At 43.6% G+C, this 20,554-nt stretch overlaps 1 long non-coding RNA gene across 3 annotated transcripts in view; it reads right to left on the reverse strand.

Annotated features, from left to right (window-relative positions):
- Positions 1–20,554, reverse strand: part of LOC148686861 (uncharacterized) — a 126,486-nt gene that overhangs the window by 93,949 nt on the left and 11,983 nt on the right. Inside the window, exon 3 of one of the 3 annotated variants that reach the window (XR_015948129.1) lies at positions 1,600–9,705. The exons of the other annotated variants lie outside the window; for them this stretch is intronic. This is a non-coding gene — a long non-coding RNA (uncharacterized LOC148686861). Of the gene's footprint in view, positions 1–1,599; positions 9,706–20,554 lie in introns of those variants that run through there. 3 annotated transcript variants of the gene reach the window in all.

Consider the following 20,554-nt stretch of genomic DNA (forward strand, 5'->3'; position numbering starts at 1 on the left):
CACTAAATTGGAAGAACAGCGCAATCGTGTGTGTATGTAAGTCCCATCACATCCAGCGGGGATTACTCCTAAGTATGTGTGTATAGGATTTCAGCCTTACATTGTAATCCAACCTATGTCTTATCAGTGTGTGTTACTGGATCTTACTCCCAGTTAAGTGCAGGACTGCAGCCTCAACCACACATTCACTTCAAACAAACATCATTGTGAATGATCAATTTAGGAAATAAAAAGGTGTGGTTTTTTAAATCAAAATCAGATTTCAAAATTCATCAACAGCTGAATAGAGCTCCTGCTTGTACAGTATGAAAATAACATTGCCAGCTAAAATATGTAAACCTGAATCCCACTGAAGGTTTCTCATGTTAAAGTTTCAGAAACTTTTGAAATATGTGAACTTTCTTCTTTCTACTGTTGGACTACTGCCAATTGAATCTTGCTGCTGCTTTCCTGAGATAATTATTAAGGTAATAATGTCTCAACCAAGTTTAAACCGTTTGTTTGTTTGTTTGTTTGTTTGTTTGTTTGTTTGTTTAAAAACAAACCTGCAACTATGCATTGCAGAAAGCCTAACAGTTTTCCCACAAGGGTAAAAGAGTGAAGAAATAAATGTACATGCTAATACTCTCTCCCCTCAGCCTCAATCATATTTTTAAAAGCTGATGGTGGAGAGATTTGTTCCCTGAAAAATGGAGAGAAACATTTCCCCTTACAAAAATGAACCAGAATGTTTTTTAAATTTAAAGTGCAAGTTTCATTCATGACAAAATACACCAGTGGCCCATATTCACAGCAGAAGATAGATTTTATGGGGCCGGGTAGGTATAGCTCATAATAATCTCATTTTAGAAATACCGCTGCAATATGCCAACAACTGTGGCATAAGTTGTGACTGGTATCAATAGGAGCAGAAAATCTCTTTCAAGGTTGGCCTCATAAAGTTTTATTCAGTAAAGCTTTATTAGCTCTCAGCTTTAGAAAGTTACCACATCTGGTCACATCTGCATCTAATTTAAGTTAGTTTTAATCAAAGCGGCCCTTTCATTTAGCAACTTCCAGGATGAACGATCAATATATCCCAATGCCGTAACTGAATCTGCAAGGGTTGTCATTGCGTTTTTACAAAAATATAAAGCAGGCATAGCAGCACAGGGTTTTTTTGGACCCATTCAAATATTGTTAAGTACTAGGATGAGGTCTTGACAGAAATTAAAACAAACAAACAAACATTATTGGATGCCAGTGACCAAAAGACCCTCGGGTTGTATTTTTTGCATACTGTAAAGAACTGATACCTCAAGAAGAACTAGATGTAATGATTCCTCCATTAACTGACGAGCCATCTGTCAAGAATGGAAGAGGCCAGATCCCCCTACTACAGAAGAATGGTTTACAATAATAATCTGTATGGTTAAATTGATAGATTTTATTAGGATTGGAGAAGGAAAGCAACAGGAGAAAAACTATGTTGAGAAAACAAAATAAAAAAATTCCTTCAGTAGCACCTTAAAGAAGGTGCTACTGAAGGAATTTTTTATTTTTTAAAAAAAATAAATTTTTTATTTTTATTTTTTATTATTATTTTTTTATTTTGTTTCGACTCAGACCAACACGGCTACCTACCTGTATGTTGAGAAATGCAGCCTGCTTGTATTGGAATAATAAGCAAGGCACATCCGTACCCATTATTAGGGGAAATATAGACAAAATGAATGCAAAGAAGCATAATGTCATTGTACAGTGTAGGACAATTATGAAAGGTAAAGGATCAATGGATGATTTATCAGTGGTGAGCAATGATGCATTTTCGACCATCACCCTGCTTATTATTATTATTATTATTACTATTATTATTATTATTTCTTGCATTATATATTAAAGGGAGGCAAATGTTGAAATAAGCTAAGCTACAGGCTATGTAGTATGGTTATTTTTAATATGTCAAATGTTAAATGCAAATATGTTAATAATGACAACAGTAGCAAAATAAAATCAGCTTCCCTTTGCAACTGGGAGCATTTCGTACTCCAGTGTTTTATGCTAGGTGAGGCATTCAACTTCTGCCTTGCCCTGGTATAAGCTTCCCCGGATAAGGTCGCTGTGAGTGATGACTTTTACTCACTTTCATATCCCCATCCCAAGTGTGTCAGATTCTGAATGACAAGCCAAACCTATGAATGAAAAGAGTGGGCAAAACTGCAGCACAGGAAGCTTTCAATTAGCTTGGATTGAGTTTCATAGCTCGACTAACGTTTTTCTACAACATCAGCTTCCTGACTCAGCATTTCCTCTGTAAATAATTTATAGCCGAAAGAGCAAATGCCAGAATCCTGGCAGGGAGTGGAAGGAGGGGGACACAGTTAATGCTAGAAGGTAAGGAAGAGAGTCATTCTTCATGCTGGGCGCTGATGATGGCCTCCCCTCAGACAATGCAAGAGGGCCAATATACTGTATGTCACACAGAAAAAGAACCCAACCTTCTGGAAGCATCACCCAAATGGCTTGCCTAGAGATAAATTGCCGTTGCACTTTGCTTTACTTCCTAATGACAATAACCTCCTGCATGACACGGGGAATTGCCAAGCCTCTCCTGCCCCAGAGGGACCATAAAACTTTACAGATTTCAGTCAAATAATCTGGAGTAACAGCTACTGCTGAAGGCAAGCACCAATTGCTGCATTAAAAAGCAAATGTTTCTTCTTGTAAAACAAGTAAATCGTAAGTGCTGTGTGTGTGTGTGTGTGTTTTAAAGGTCAAGGCAGAATGTTCTAAAAAGGAATGCCAGTTGAAAAGTTTAGTTTACAGATTGCAGATTCAGTTTGCAAATTCAGATTAATGTAAGCAGAATCACTGGCTTCCGTTGATCAAGTCATCCTATACTATTTTTTACACATCACTTGGGAAGACAGGTGAACTAATATCAGTGTACTGGAAGAAGCAAAGATCACCAGTGTTGAAGCAATGATTCTTCAACATCAACTTCATTGGACTGGTCATGTTGTGTGGATGCCTGATGATCGTCTTCCAAAGCAACTACTCTATTCCGAACTTAAAAATGGAAAGCATAATGCTGGTGGTCAACAGAAGAGGTTTAAAGACTGTCTCAAGGCAAATCTTTAAAATGTAGTATAAAACAAATCTTTCTATTTTTTTTTAAAGGAAAATCAAAACCTCTGTCTACTGAAATGTAACAAGTGCTTTATTTTTCAAATGGGGGGAGCATTGTTGGTGTTGGGCTACTGCCAGGAAAGAGGCCCACCTCCTACCGTACTTTTTCCCTCCTACATGCTGCACATCATTAGCACATGAAAGTTGGGTTCCCCCAAAGCAGCAGGTATACTTTGACAAAGCCTGGGCCACTTCCACTTCAGATCAGATTTTGGCTGTGAGTCATAAACTGCCAACGGAAACCCATGGACAGAAACAATTGCAGGAACCTGACAGCACCAAGATCCTGTGCATTTCATGGGAAGTGCAACTTTTAACTCTTCCACCCCGTCTGGCTGAGAGGAAGCGGGCAATAAATAACAGCGTAGCTGCGATGGAAAGGAAACAAGCTATTTATGTATATGTATTTTTAAAAAAGTAAAAATGGGAGAAAATTGTTTCCTAATGATGTAAACTCCCTGGTAAGTGAGCAGTGAAACGTTTGAACACATACAGACCTCTTCAGTAAGTACCTCAGGGAAGTTGTGTACCACACACCCTGTTGTGGCAGGAAGCTGAAGGGGGAGTCTTGTGAAGCAGGGGGCAATATTAACACTCCTCTTGGAGACATGTAGGCCTGGGGATGCAACCAAATCCAGCTGTTGTTCAGATCTTCTGACTCAGAACCGCAGCAATGGTACTGATTCCAAGGAACTACTGTGCATCCACATGAGGACAGCACATGGCAACAAAAGCATCAGCATGGGGTGGCCTATAAATAACAAAGGGAGCGGTCTTTATTTGGACATCAAATTAGCATCATATAAATGGCAGCAGGAGTTATTCCTAATGCCACCTTCCTTCCTTCCTTCCTTCCTTCCTTCCTTCCTTCCTTCCTTCCTTCCTTCCTTCCTTCCTTCCTTCCTTCCTTCCTTTCCAGCGAACAGAATACAAAGTTTTTAACAATATGGAGAAGATGGCAATGACATCTTCAGCCTGAAAATGAGGGGGTCAAACAGCCAGAGGATAAGACCTGACAGGGGTGCCAACTTGAATAAAATATTGGGGGCGCAGGTAAACTCTGTCCTGCATAATAGATCACATTATGTGGCACACACACATCATTTGAATAGGAATGCCCATCAACTTTGGGGGGGGGAGTCCCCTCAATTATTTGGGGGGGGGGACAAAGGCACCTCGGCCCCTAAGAGTTGGCTCCTACTGGGAACAGAATTTCAAAGGAAATGCCTTTTAAAGCTCATAGTCTTTGAGTAATGCATTAACATCATCACATGGTCAGAGACGAATCACAGGTATAGTCACCTTCGTAGACAATCATCATGAGATTGTTCTTAGCTTCGAGAATTACCGGTATCAGTTGCTTTCCTAATAGTGGTTGTCTCCACTTAGCTCTCTGTGAAGCTGCTCAATGCTCAACAGGTTTGAGGTTGGGTTTGTTTGTTTGTTTATTTGTTTGCTTTTGCAATCAAGCGGTGTATGAATGTTAGGAAATTAATTAATTAATTTCCATTGGGTGAGATCTGTCCGAAGCAGTAGTTGTAAGGGTAGATTTTTGAAACGCAGAAGCTGTGGGGAGATCATTGTTGCTTCATTTGACCTAAAAATGTTGGCACCTTGTTTTAACTATCAGTGGTATTTTATTTGATCCTGCTGCAAACTGCCCTGAGCTCTTATGGGAGGAAGGGTGGTTTAGAAATATAATAAGCAAAACAATGCCGTAGTTATGTCCTTCTGTCCCTGAGTCAAGATACTTGGCTCCTTTTATTACATACCCCAGTGCGAGCCTAGTGTCATGATTATAGCTTTTACATTCTGAGATGGGGGAGTAAGATAGCACTCCCATTGGTTTTCTTTCGACGTGCCTTGTCTTAAATGGAAGGTGTGCACCCCAACTTCCATGCTGGAGAAAGGCTTCCTTGTGGAAGAGTCCAAATCCACTTTCACTGCACAGTCTTAATTTACCAGTGCATGAATGAATCCCAACCTCCTAAATAGCAGCAGTCTAGAAGAAACCTGAGAACTCAGGGAGGGCAACAGGATTCCCATCCCTGATATAGACTATGCAAGGGCACTGGCCAATAAGAAAACAGTATGCTGTATATATTTAGTATCTCAGATTTGCTGTGATTGCAAATACATATGGGGCGGTTAACATTTCAAAAGGTCACAAATGAATAATGTAGGCATGCGGCTGAGGGGTGGAGATAGAGTTATGCTACTCACCACTAGTCATGTATAGGGCACTTTCCACTAGGAGAAGGTGACCTTGACCCTCACCCAACCAAAATCACTATAGCAAGCAGTCAGGGCAGGCCAGCTGCAGGCAAGGGTGCGGAGGCTGCATTTTCTCATGATGAAATGCTGCTTTTTGAGGGTTGAGAAAATGCAGTGTCCCCTCAAGAGAAGAACTGGCTGTGGGGAAAGATCAATCAAGCAACAGAGGAGTGTTTATTGTCAGAGGTGCCATTTAGGAAGTAAAGGGGGAGTTTGTCATATGATATAATGCTCCAGAAGAAAGTAAATCTCTCGCCAGTTCATAGGTTTAAAACACGGGGTAGCTGTTGTTGTAAATCACATGAACAGCTGCATATGATGGCAGCAGACCCATGTCTGAATTTGGGTCACACATAAATACCAATAAAGTGGTGGCACTGCTGTTCCAGGCGTCGGCAATGTTTCCTGGCCGTGGTCCGGATCATTCCCACGGACAATTGTCCGTGGGCCAGACATGCGCCGGACATGCACAGAAGTGATTTCCAGTGCCGCACTGCCCATGTCCGCGGCTCTGGAAATCACTTCTGCGCATGCATGTCCGGAAACTGAAAATCGCGTCTGGGCATGCGCAGAAGAGATTTGCAGCACCACATGGCGAGTCCCCGCGCTGCACTGTGCCGGTTTAGCGCAGCACGTGGGGGACTTGCCAAGCAGTCGGCTCGGTGACCGGGCGGCTCGTGGGCCAGATAAATGGCCTCCATGGGCCGCATCCGGCCCATGGGTTAAGCAGTGGATGATGAGAGGGGGTGCTGGATTCTTGGCCTGCCCAGTGTTTTTACCTTCACAATAATTCTCTACAGGCTGCCTTTCCTCCAGCAGAACTGATTCCTGGTCTTGAAACCCACTCTTAAACCACTAACAGAGTCATTACCTCCCCCAAAGAAACCTGGTCACAGATTTAGAGCCTTAGATAAAGCATGTTAGCAAAGCCATGCTCCATTACACCAGCCATGGGCCCAGCTCTGGAGGAGCAGGGTAATTTAAATGCTGTCATGCATGTGATGGAAAAGTGACCCACAGTCAGTGTGTCAGGATGTGGTGTAGTTAGAAACCTCCCTCGTTTCCACCGAGATCTTTATTTTATTTTATTTTCATTGCGAGTGAATAGAGAACAGCCTTGACGCAGTCAACAACATTTCCCATGTGTGGGAACCACACACAACGTTGTCCTGACAAAATGAAGACATGGTCTAAAGTACACAAACATGCTCAAAAGAAGGAAAACCATGACATTAAGGATAATAAACAACAAAGAGAGACCAGTGCTTATGAGTCATCGAGATCTTCCTGCCTCATCTTATAAACTGTGGGAATCCACAGTGGTACATCCTCTCCTGAAACCACCAAGGTGCTATTTTCCGCACATACCAAGTAATAGAAACCTGAAGGATGGGACTTGAGTGCTTTTGCAGAGGAGGAGGAGGAGGAGGAGGAAGAGGAGGAGAACGGGAAAATAACAGTATCTTGGTTCTTTCCTCCCTCCCCTTTCCTTAAATGGGAAACCAAGTCAGGAGGCCAAAACACTGCATGGCACATAAATAGCATCAACTTCCCCAGCCAGATGGGTAAGAGCACAGTGTTCTTCCACCCCAGTGCAGTTTTCCAACAGCAAAGGGCTGAACAATAGGAAGGACATGAAATGCGAGGAAAGATTAAAGAGCTTGGGACATGTAGCCTTTGTCATAGGTTAGCATTCAACCATTGTTTATTGCAGAAAAACAGTTTCATCATCCATTACATCACTGAAGATAAGCACAAATGCTTAACCCTTTACAGTGAGGTCCCACCACCCAACTCTTGTGCTTTATTTCATTTCAAGATAGTGAAGAAATGAGTTCAAGTGGACTCTTGACACTTCCAACAGTGCTGCCACTGCCAAGAGTTCGTGGCATTTTTGATGGAAGGCAGAGGAAAGAGCGAACCTAGATGAGAGCTGTATGCAGCTATTGGAACAGGGAAGGGGAATCTGTGGCCCTCAAAATACCATTGGGCTATACAGTGCTCTTCCGCTGTCTTTATTTCTTATGGCTGCTTTTATACTGCTCTTTGATATTGTGGTGTTTTCAAATTTCTGCTTTAATGTTTTTGTTTAAGTTCATTTGATCGTACAAGCTGCTCCAAGGAAGCTGTTGAAGGACTGGGTATAAATCCCTTAAGTAAACACAATAGAAATAAATATTTCCCTCTATCCATTCAGAAAGAATTTTGCACACTGTTAAGTCCTGGTAGTCAAAATAATATGATGGCAACAATGTCCCCTCAAACAACTTCTGAATACTACATATTTTGAAGGAAATAAAAGAGTTGAAACCCCTGAAATGTCAACCGTAAGTGATATAATTTCATGTTTTCACTAACTATGCTTGAGCAGCTCCTTTCAACACCAATAACACCTCCCTTGTTCTTAAGGCCTGAGGCAGCCATGAAGCCAAGAGGCAATGCCTTGCACTTTTAAGCACAGTGTTAAATGAGAGATGACAGGCTGTGATAATGGCAGAGACCTTGTTAGTGACTGGCGATTCAACCAGCAGTTAAACATTCCAAGGTCTAATGCAGGTTGTCCCCCCCCCACCACACACACACACACACACACTCCAACTATGCAGTATAGAAAGGTGTGGAAGTCTGTGTATGAGGGAGAGGACAAAGAGGTTATTTTGCTGTCCTACTGTTATTTCACTAATTGCTTCAACAAAGATTTTTCTACATACGTATTCCAAATCAACTCAAATTCAGCCCTACATCCATGTTCTAAGAGCAAACGCTCTGGCCCGCTTCCAAAAATATTTCGGGATTGATATCATATTAGGATCCGTTGTTTGATATCGTCTCTAGAACCAGCCGTGCTGGTCAGCTGGATCCAGCTGCCCTTTTAATTTCACATCGTCCAGCAAGTCCAGCAAACATGCTTCTTAGAACTGGCTCTACAGAGTAATCAATGTCAATGGAAGAGTCGATGCCAATTATTGTAATCATTTCTGCTCTACCAAAGACCTTTTTGGACAATCATGCCATAAACTCTAAATACACTTTGGCAACTGCCTAGGCATTGGAAAGCAGGCAGTAACTAGAATTTGGCCTAGATATTGCTCCATTATCCCATCACCCAGTGATGTTATGTGCATCCCCAATAAGTTCCCCTGTGATCCTTCTGTTTGTATCACTGTCTTGCTGTTCAATAAACACACAGGGATGGAAGACAAGAGAAGGGAAATGGCATTTCCCCAGCATTTTTAAAAATTTATTTGTGATATCTATAGCATGAAGCCCAATACCATAATTCTTTGTGCAAGTCACCACATAAAACAAAATAAAAATTAAATACAGGTCATAGAAGCTGTTTTATGACTGTATTTTTAACATTCCAGTATTAACAACAATTGTCACATAAAAGAGTTTGGCAGAGAGTGTGCGAAAACCAGTCGGTGGGATAAGTAAAAATATGCACAATAAAAGCAGTGGATCAACACTCAATATTTTAAGATTGCAAATTTGAAAGGTCAAGGAGAATAAAAATGTCTTCACCTGGTGCCAAATGACCACAAAGAAGGTGCCAGGTGAGCTTCCCTGAAGAAGGCATTCCACAGCTGGGGTGCCACCACTGAGAAGTTTCTGTCCCTGGTAGCCACTCCCTTCATTTCACTTGGAAGGGACATCTGGAGCAGAGCCTCTGAAGAGGACACTTAAGGTTTGGGCAGGTATATCCAGAAGGTGGAGATATTCCAGGTCCTCTGATCCCAAGTCTTTAAGGGTTTTCAAGGTCAAAACCAGCATTTTTAACTGGGTCCAGAACAGGCTAGGACCATTATGTACAGTACTTTGCTGCAGCAGTACTGGAAAAGTGCACTTTTTCTGCAACTGATGTGATATGGTGGGAAGATTTCCTGATTTCCTGCAGTAAGTGCTTATTTCTTGCATAATAAAACCAGGACAGGAAGAGTTCAAAGGCACCAAGATCCACTCAGTTCTGGGAATGCTCAGGAGGGCCCATAGCTCAGTGGTAGAACATCTTTAAATTCAGAAAATCCAGGTTCAATCTCCAGACTCTCCAGGTAGGGCTGAGAAAGATCCCCTCCCCGAAACCCTGGATTTAGACAACATGATCCAACAAACCCCATATAAGGCTTGTTCCACTTAATAGGTATGCATTTTGTATTTATGTCTTCTTCTTTCCATTCGTAGGGGAAGTAGGTGGTTTGGGTATATCAAGAGGATGTTTTCCAAATGTCTGCCAATATAATTTACTGCTAAGTAGAAGGCCAGCTGGAATGTGCAGGAGAGAACAGAAAGGAGGTGGTTGACAAACACAAGAAAGAATGTTAACTAAGCCCAACCTGACCACTGAGTACACAGACAGCATTGCCTGAGGCAGGAAACTATTGTCAGCCAATGAAGAACCACACCCACCCAAGTTACATGGACAGTCTGTGTCTGAGCACAGGAAACTCTCCTTAAGATCTGAAATGAAGAGGATGTCATTATCTCACAACGGAATGTCTGCTTCATTCTTCAGTGGTTAGTACATGAGTCGAAAGCCAATGTGCCTGTAAATCTTATTGTTGGATAGGCTAGGGGCCGCCTGCTATTTGTCCTTAAGTATTTTGGTTGGCTGAATGGTATCAGTTTCTGGCTTCCCCTAAGCTCCTCAGATCCAATCTCATCCTGATATTTTTGGGTATCTCAGGCAGGGGTGGCAAACCCCTGAGATGCCCTTCCGAAAGCATGTTTTCCCTTGCTTCCCCCGCGAGACCCCACCACTTTAGGAATCACTGGCAAAAAGAAGAAACAAAAAAAAAGCAGCACAGGCTCGTGTATATATATATATATATATATATATATATATATATATATATATATATTGGCACAAGGTTTCATGGGCTTTCTTTCTTTCTTTCTTGCATGCCCATGTCTCTGATGAAGTGGGTTTGACCCCACAAAAATGTATACATAATAAATGTGTTTGTCTTTACGGTGCCACACAAGACTCTTTGTTAGTTTTGCTGCAAACCTCTCTGCCCAACCCTGATGGGGATGCAAATTGCCTCCTCCCTGTTTATCAGATCAATCAATGGATGAGTGGAAAGGGGGCAATATATGGGAATATATATGAAGAATGGGAAACCTTTTGGGCCTGGCGGGCCAGATCTTTATCTCACCCAGACACAGGGCAAGCATCTGGCAGCATAAGGATTCTTAAGATTCTAAAGAACTGGCTTTATGAGGAATTGAAACAACAAAGAGTTGTTGTTAAATATGACCAGGTGGCGCTGTGGGTTAAACCACAGAGTCTAGGGCTTGCTGATCAGAAGGTCGGCGGTTCGAATCCCTGCAACGGGGTGAGCTCCTGTTGCTTGGTCCCAGCTCCTGCCCACCTAGCAGTTCGAAAGCACATCAAAGTGCAAGTAGATAAATAGGGACCGCTCCGGCGGGAAGGTAAATGGCGTTTCCGTGCACTGCTCTGGTTCGCCAGAAGCAGCTTTGTCATGCTGGCCACATGACCCGGAAGCTGTCTGCGGACAAACGCCGGCTCCCTCGGCCTCTAGAGCGAGATGAGCGCCGCAACCCCAGAGTCGGACACGACTGGACCTGATGGTCAGGGGCCCCTTTACACTTTACCTTTAAGAGCAGGAAAAATTATGCTACTAGATGCCACAAGTGCAGGGGAAGCAGAAGGAACTGGTCACAAGAAACAACACCTGAAAGAGTATTGCCTTGAAGATGCACATGAATACTAGGCCTGGTCTATTTATTCTTTTGTCTCCTGCAGCCTGAGTGACATGCTTGCCCAGGTGCAAAGCAGATGTAAAACACCCCTGTTGTGATATGGCTGATTTTTACTAGGGTTGGGCTGTGGGGGTTTCCGCAATATGAGTGCCTGAACAAGGTGGAGCAGAATGAGTCACAGGAAGCAGCTCACCTAACCGGCAGGAGCTGTAGCTGTTAAGTGACATAGTTGCCATATATCATCCTACCTGCATTACCAGAAAACAAATCTGTCCCAGGCTAGGAGATCTGATTAACATAAACAAATTATCACTGAATGATTTAAGTAGCTCATTCAGTTGAGAAACACAGAGTGATGACTAAGCCGTCAGCTTGGTCACTACTCCCCATTTCCTACCTGGTGTCCTCCAAACATTTTGTACTACAGCTTCTAGCCACACCAGTCAGTCAGCCAATGGTCAGGGATGATGGGAGTTGTGGTACAATGATGTTTGGAAAGCATCAGTCAGAGAACGATATACTAGGCTATATATAACCAACCACAACAGTTAAACATACCCACCAAAATCAATGTTCTAGATCAGGCACCCCCAAACTTCGGCCCTCCAGATGTTTTGGACTACAATTCCCATCACCCCTGACCACTGGTCCTGTTAGCTAGGGATCATGGGAGTTGTAGGCCAAAACATCTGGAGGGCCGCAGTTTGGGGATGCCTGTTCTAGATTATGGATTATTTCAGAAGATGTGCACTACATTTTGCAAGCTGTGTACTTGGCGACTGCTGCAGTTTCCCCAACTGTTGTGTTTGTTGAAAGTCTTCCTGCCTGAACAAAACCCATTTCAATAACGTGGAAGACTTAAATGAATATTGTCATCCAGGACCAGAAACTCAGTCTGAAGAGCATCTAATAAGATTGGGCCCTGAAATTGCCAGTAAAAGGTAAAGGTAAAGGGACCCCTGACCATTAGGTCCAGTTGTGACCGATTCTGGGGTTGCAGGTCTCATCTCGTGTTATTGGCCGAGGGAGCCGGCGTACAGCTTCCAGGTCATGTGGCCAGCATGACAAAGCTGCTTCTGGCGAACCAGAGCAGCACACGGAAATGCTGTTTACTTTCCTGCTGTAGTGGTACCTATTTATCTACTTGCACTTTGACATGCTTTCGAACTGCTAGGTTGGCAGGAGCTGGGATTGAGCAACGGGAGCTCACCCCATCGCAGGGATTCGAACCGCCGATCTTCTGATTGGCAAGCCCTAGGCTCTGTGGTTTAACCAGTAGGTGATAATAAATAAACATAAAAAACAAGCAACATTCATCACTGATGTCTCCTGTAGAATCCCTGTAAAAATGAAAGGGAACACAAATTCATAATTGTGCTCTGGCACAGCTCCTTATAGTTTGAACTGAGCTAGCAAGGGAAGAATGAATTCCCAGTTGTCTGTGTTCCAGATAGGAATAACCAACACAATACTCAGGTGAATAGGAACCACAATAACATTAAATTCTTCTCTCCACCTTGAGGCAGGAGAACTATATGCACATCATGTCTTCACAAATTGTGCAGTGGCTACTCAGAAGAAAGGCCCATTGAGTTTCCCATTTTGCTCATGTAAGCATTTTATAGGATTGTGGATCCTTCCACTACTACCCCAAAATCATTCCCATTACAGTGAGAGCTGAAAATGCATTTCCACAAAAATCGCCACTGAGAAGCTGCAGCTGGAAACTCAACTCACATGCTCCATTGTTAGGGTTGCCAGACTCAATAGAGGACAGGACTTCTGTGCCTTTAATTGCCCTGCTCTCTTTTGAGACTGGAAACCTTAAAGAGAAACCACCTTTGCTTGGAAATTAAACAAAGGGTCTGCTGGTTTCTCTTTAAGGTTTCCAGACTCAAAAGAGAGCAGGGCAATTAAAAGGCACAGAAGTCCTGTCCTCTATTGAGTCTGGAAACCCTATCCATTGTCCATGCAAATGCATTTCCAGGGACAACTGGGGTTATGAATATCTGAATGCCCTAAATATTCCAAATCACTAAAAACACTGCTAAGTCTATTTTAAATAATGCAAGTGCCCTGGTTATGCGAGTTTTATTAAGTGTAATCTGCTTTTAAGTAGCAGACAGTGCAGTAGTTAGCTGAGTCCAGTGTTTCAAAGTCTTCCTATGTATTCATATTGCCCTAAAGGCAAGTGCATGGCACCGTCACATCCAGCCTCTGCTTATTCAGTTAGACTGCTACTTTCCTAAAACATCTGAGGCTTAACTGGAAGGTCTTTCATCTTGGTCTATACTGACAAGTGCAATCCCACTTAAATCTATGAAATAGATAAGATTCCACCCTCAGGTGTAATGGCTATGCCTTGACCACATCCATAACTATGTGTTGCACATGCAATGAACTCCAATAAGCTTATTTTTGAACAAATGCCCTGGGTGCCATAGAAAGGGGTCGAAAAATCACAAGTAACAATTTGGCTGTATTGGTGCATAGCACTAAGTCATAATTTGTTCAGCAAACCGTGAGTCATTTCACAGATGAGCAAACAAGTCATAGATTTCTCCTCTGAAACGTCATCTGTTTTCCAGCTGCTCTTGCCTTGGACATTTGTAGCTTGATAAGTGTCTGGTTAAGCAAGACTGTTGTGTCAGATATAACTCTAAACCATAGTTAAAACAAGCTGTGGTTTATAATCCAACCCAACTATGGCCTCACATCATGGGTTTTGTTTTTTGGTTTTTTTGCAGAAAACAAAACAAGGTTCAAATAAACCATAGTTAAACTATTGGCTCAGCATTAAGTGCAAACAAGGCCATTAAACCACTTATGCATGCTTGAAGGTTCATTGCTGAATGTTAACATCTCTCACTAATTTTATTTATAAGGGCCGAAGCTCATCTGCACAGTACATGCTTTGCTTGCAGAAAGCCCAGGTTCAAACCCCAGCATCCCTAGGTGGGGCAAGGAAAAACTCGTCTCTGAAATGCTGGAGAGACACTGCCAGTGTTGGCAATACTAAGCTAGCCGAACCAGTTGCCTGGGCTCAGTGCAAGGCAGCTTCCTATGTCCTTGCCCTGGGAATGCCAGTTGCCCACTGAAGAACAGGATGCACATCTTAGGGAACAAATGAATAACCACAGAGAACAGTTCCTTGCGATTGCTCTCCACATAAGCGCTCCATTCTCAGCCCTTTGTAAACCTTCTGAAAGGGAAACTGACTGAAAACTCAGAGCAGTCAGGACAGCACAGACTATGGGCCCAACCAGCAAAGAGCTCTATAGCAACGGATTCAAGGAAAAGCAGAACCGCCTACTCTCCCCGTCACCACAATGGCAAAGGAGAAACCACTTTACACATGCATTAGACCATTTTACCAATGTAATCAAACTTGAACTAGTGACCCTCAAAGCATGCCACAGTGTTTTCAAGTAGGCGGGCACTGTGTGCATATGAGGATTTTGTTTTGTTTTGGAAAACAGAGAAAGAGGGAGAGCCAGTGTGGTGTGGTGGTTAGAGTGTTGGACTGGGACCTGGGAGACCAGGGTTCAAATCCCCACTCAGCCATGGAGCTCACTGGGTGACCTTGGGCCAGTCACCAGCTCGCAGCCTAACCTACCTCACAGTGTTGCTGTGGGAATTAAAAAAGCAAACAAACCAGAGAAACAAGCTAAAACTTAAAGTCCTGCTGAAGTCCGTGAGGGGTACTCTTGAACAAACATATCTATGATTACACTGAAAAAGTGCAAAAGAGATAATCAAGGAGAAGGCGGCAAAAAAAAATAAAAATGTTTGGACCAGCCAAGAGTAGCTCGCCACCAGCCCTTTCCACAGGGCTACCAAGCGACAATGACTAAAATAGGCCACTGAATAGTGACTCCCAGAGCATGAAATTGTTCCTGACTCTGGTCTGTGGTACAACTTGGGTACCTCCAGGATCCTAGCCTAAGATCTGACAGTAGAAAGGGGCATGGGTAGAAGAAACAGTTCAGAGCAAAAGAAGAATCTTTTGTGGGTATGTATATACACCCTGCAATTCTAGAGGAGGGAGAAAGGTTGTTTTCTGCTGCTCCAGAGAAGCCGACACGGAGCAATGGATTCAAGCTACAAGAAAGAAGATTCCACCTAAACATTAGGAAGAATTTCCTGACGGTAAGAGGTCTTTAAGCAGAGGCTTGACAACCATCGATCATGGGGGGGGGGGAAGCAATGACAGGGATGTTTCCTGGTGTCCCTCTTTACCATCATTCCAAGCAGAGGCTAGCAGTGCTTATAAAAATTCCAACTGTGCAGAGCAGCCGCCAAAACCAAACGCTATTTAGAATGAGAAAATTGTTTGCTTTGTTTTACTTTCAGGCTCAGGCTACTTTCCCCGAACCTTCAGCTGGAAAGGACTGGAGAGGGTCATGTTTTTCATGCAAACATAATCTCCCTATCAATGTTTATCCTACCTAGAATCATAGACTTGGAGAGTTGGAAGGGACCCCGAGGGTCATCTAGTCCAACCCGCTGCAATGCAGGAAAATAACCAGAGAAACATTTGAAAACTTGTTTTATTGTTTGTTAGGTTTTTTTATATAAAAAAATGTTTCTTATTGTTATTCCTTACAAATGTGTCTATAGAGCACCCCCACCAAACTAACTCCAGGCAGCACAAAGAAGTGAGAGCTAGTCACAGGAAGTAAAAATTGGCTTCTGTTCTGTAACACAGAAGAAGCCAATAGCTCAGCTTTAAACCACTTCCTTTACCTAGTCACAATGCTCCAAGGAATTTCCACACTCTGGCATGACTTCCATTTCTAATCTTGGGGGGAAAGAAATATTATCAGAACATTCTGCCGTCGTCTCAGCCTCACGGACTGTTTGGTCTGGCATTCTTCAACTAAGCTAAAGGATCTTGATTTCCCCAAGGCAGGGATGGGGGGAACCCTCAACCTACCCACCATCGAAAAACTAAACAAAACAGAAGAACTAAACAAAACAGAAGAACAGAGGAAAGGTTAATAGCATTTTACAAGTGGCCTGAGCTGCAGTTGTAAATTTATACCAGCTACTTAGGGCTGCCACTTTTCTCCTCTCCCTGTGCCATTCATCTCAGCATTTTGGCCCCACACATACCTGCATTTTGTAGAGCCTGGGAAGGTGCTGGAAAGGGCATCCAAAGTGATCTGAGGGCTGCAACCACTCTCCAAAGAGAAAAGGTTGCAGTATTTGGGGGTACCAAATTTAGAGGGGGGGGGAATGTGAGTAAGGGGGAGCATGGTAGAGGTTTATAAAAAAATATGCATTATGTGGATAAAGTTAGATAGAGATCTATTTGTCTCTTTCTCTCAAGAATCCAGTGAAGCTGACTGACAGCCGATTCAAGACAGACAAACATTAATACTTATTTACATGGAAGGCCAGGGACGCAGGTGGCGCTGTGGGTTAAACCTCAGTACCTAGGGCTTGCCGATCAGAAGGTCAGCAGTTCGAATCCCCACAACGGGGTGAGCTCCCATTGCTCGGTCCCAGCTCCTGCCAACCTAGCAGTTCAAAAGCACGTCAAAGTGCAAGTAGTTAAATAGGTAGCACTCCAAGCAGGAAGGTAAACGGCGTTTCCATGTGCTGCTCTGGTTCACCAGAAGTGGCTTTGTCATGCTGGCCACATGACCCGGAAGCTGTACGCAGAGGCTCCCTCAGCCAATAATGCGAGATGAGCACTGCAACCCCAGAGTTGGTCACGACTGGACCTAATGGTCAGGGGTCCCTTTACCTTTTCCTTTACACAGAAGACAGTTTATCAATACTACAGGATAGTGCAATGGCCACTAGCTGTGATGTTTTTGTCTCATGGAGGACAAGACTACCAGTATGACAGCTATATGCAAGCTCCAAGATTAGAGGCTTTTTGCCTCTGAATACCAGATGTTGGGGAAACAATAGTGGGAGAGGGCTATTGTCCTCCCGTCTAGCTTGTGGATTTCCCAGGTGCATCTGGCTGAGAGCTGCGTGAGCAGTATGGTGGACTGAATAGGCGTTCTTATGTACTTATCCCTGACAATCGCCAACTCCTAAATTTCTGGGTGTCAAGAGCAGAGACTTATATAATGTAGCAAGCGTATGGCCAGAATATTGTCTCCTGTTTGCTCTCTAGCATCTCCAGGGAGAGCCACTGCTGCCAGTCAAAGTAGACAGGACTGAGCTGGATGGACCAATGGTTTCACTTGGCCCAAGGCACCCTATGCTTCCCTCTGGTTTCAGGTGCACATACATTAGCATTCCACCTTGGCCACTAGTACCCTTCTCTCATCAGGGCACCAACTGCTGCTTGCCTGCACAGGCTACTGACACACCTTTAGCAGGTTGTCAACACCTTGTCTCATAGTCTGTTTCTCTGGTGCCTTGTTCATTTTTTCCATGGAAAGGAAATATTTTGCAGGTGGGACTTCTCCTAACAATGATGGGATCACTGGGATGAGCGAAGGCACACCTGCCCAAACCTTCTTTGGTAAGAAGTTGGCAACCACTGCCCTACGCCCCTGTTTTCCAGGTGTAAGGCTAAGAAAGAAAACTTCTGGGAAGATTTGAGGACGTGTTTTCAAGCAACAGTCATCTCCTGCTGCGCACAGATGCTAAAACATTCCTCATTCACTGAAATGATCCCTATGCATGGCCAACTACCTCAGTGAGATCATGGGTGAAATCTGAAGATGCTGCTTCTGAGGATATGATTGATACATAAATGGAAAACAGGTAAAGGGAGCAAAATCTAATCCAAATATTTACATCCTTCTGTATTAATAATTAGCCAAATGAAGCAAACGGTATATGAATTGATTGCCCAGCATGCCTGCTGAACTATTCAGCATGGACATTGCTGTTTTAAGTCTGAGTTCAATCTCGAGTGATGTATAGGATCACAGAATCATAGAATTGGAAGGGACCCTGAGTGTCATCTAGACCAACCCCTGCGGTGCAGGTATCTTTTGCCCAACATGGGACTCAAACCCATGACCCTGAAATTAAGGGTCTCATGCTTTATCTCATGCTTCTAGAGGTAGTCACTCTGCCCCTTGCATTAGGTAAGATTGCACAACATAATTTGCTTTCCTGGCTATGACCTCCTTTGGCCAGGAACACACACACATTTCTCCTCAAGCATATTATTGAAACTGGGCCTACAGTCGAGTTGTGTCACTCAGATGGGGAAACTGGTACATCCATCCTGGGCAAAGAATGAGGGATCATGTAATCCACTGACAATTATTAAAGAAGCATTAAACCATGCAATGTTTGCTTTCAGCTTGTAATCATTTGGCATGTTGTCCAGGGGCCTGGTGGAAAGCCATCTATGGTGAGCAGATCAGACACATTGGTGCCCAACTGGCACATTATGCACAGATCCCAACTACACCTTAAGCACATTATGCACAGAAACTATTATGCATAGGTTGGAAATGTGACATGTCATGGGCATAGCGGGGAGTGGGGCAGGAAGGGGCAAGTGCCCCCCCTAAATCAATAAAAATACATAGCAAACTGAGGTTTTGCCCCCCTAACAAAAGGCCTCCCCCACAACAAAAATCCTGGCTACGCCCATGGGACACATGATTCTGTCTAGCTAGTACTGATTCAACATTGCATATAAATGTATTGGAGATTATTCCACTCTGTCTGAGTTCACTGAGATTTTTCTCTACCAACAGAGTGTTGTGACAGTGACAGTAATTATGCTGCTATGACCTGATACCATGATTATATTGATATCATAATGCACTCTTTCCACTAACTTTGTCCACTATGGGAAACGGCACAGGCTTCCTCCAGACTGGTGCTTTTTTGTGGGTGTATTCTGCAATGTAAATGTATTACTAGACTGCACATCATTTTGCTTTACTAGTTGTTCTCCTATGTTCTCCAGCATAATCACATTATTGCCATCCAGAGGAGCCCTCTTGCACTCTAGTGGAACTAAAGCAGGCTAAAAACAAACAAACCGGGACATTTGTGGTATAAATGTCAGTAAGTTGTGGGACACGCACTGAATAGAAATGAAGCAGCATACTTGCCCTGAAACCTTTGTAGACGCAAATGGTATTGAAAGTCGGAGGACATACAACCACCCCAATACCATCAGGAGCACAAATCATCATGAATGTACCATATATCTGGAGAAGCCCACAGACAAGGTTTGCTGGATTCTCACTTCCTGCCACTAGCTTGATGACCCACTTATTCCTTCTCTCTCCCCACTCCACCTCCTACCTGTTTTATCTTTTTACAAGTCTTAGCATACATTGCAAGACCCTCCCTGTGATGGGCCACTGTCGTGGAGAAAGAACATACTTTTCGTTTTGACAATTCCTTTTGAGATGAGAAAAGCGGGAAAACACAGCTCCGCGGCAACTTTCCCAGTCCCGCTGATGACTCCCCCGTGTATTGGATCTCCTGGTTTTTTTGTAACATCTTTTATTAGCCAGGGATTCTTTGGGCTGTTTATTTTCCATCTGCCCTTATGTTCCCCCACAAAATCCAGGCCAGCCTCTGTTTTAAGTTTAGGCTTCGAAGATGTAAGCGCAGCAGATGAGCAAGCGCATCAAGCCAAGCGGAAACAACACAAGTGAAAACAAACACCATATGTTTCCGGGGGGAGGGGCTTCTTTCCCCCAAGAAGTGGAAGGCTAGGACTGGTTCAGACAAACGCCTGGGGACGCCACGGGATGATTGCACAAAGTAACAAAAGCAGTATGTCTGAACGGACCGCTGGGTGATGGGAGAGTTCCAGTTGCAAAGGCGCAAGATGGCACATGATGCTGCCTTTACTGAGCAATGAGCAACCCTCGCATGAACCAGCCATGGGAAACAGTCTGATGTTTTGATTGTGTTGACAAGACTTCACAGAAATCTCACAGAAGCTGGCAAGAAGGATGCCTACTTCTAACAGTTCTGAAATAAGGGATTGGCTCTGCTGTTGGGCAGAGTGAGGCTCAGATGCTTGAGTGGGGGTAGGGGTGGTACCCCATTAGTCATTCCACCTGAGCCCTCTCCCCATTACTAAGCCGGCCTCCCACCACATAACTAGCCTGATGCCCTCAGATGCAACAGGAGACATCTCCCCATTGCTAGTATTGAAGTAAGATTCTGCTGTGAAGTAAGATTCTGCAGATGAAGGGGTGAGAGAGCCATCTTTCCTTCACCTCAGGAAATATAATGTCTTGGACCAGCCTTGATGTCTCTTAGTCACATATTGTCAGAAGCAGGTGCCAGGAGCAGGTAAGCAATAACTCACATGGCTTCAGTGAAGTTAACTCTTTAGTCAAAGAAACAAGATAGCTCAGGAAGCCAGGCCTAGAGAGCACAGCAACTTTTCCTGGTAGAACCTGCCCCTATGAGGCAGTTGCAAGGACTG

This window comes from Zootoca vivipara, chromosome 2 (genome assembly GCF_965207765.1).
Source record: "Zootoca vivipara chromosome 2, rZooViv2.hap1.1, whole genome shotgun sequence".
NCBI classification, from domain to species: Eukaryota; Metazoa; Chordata; class Lepidosauria; order Squamata; family Lacertidae; genus Zootoca; species Zootoca vivipara.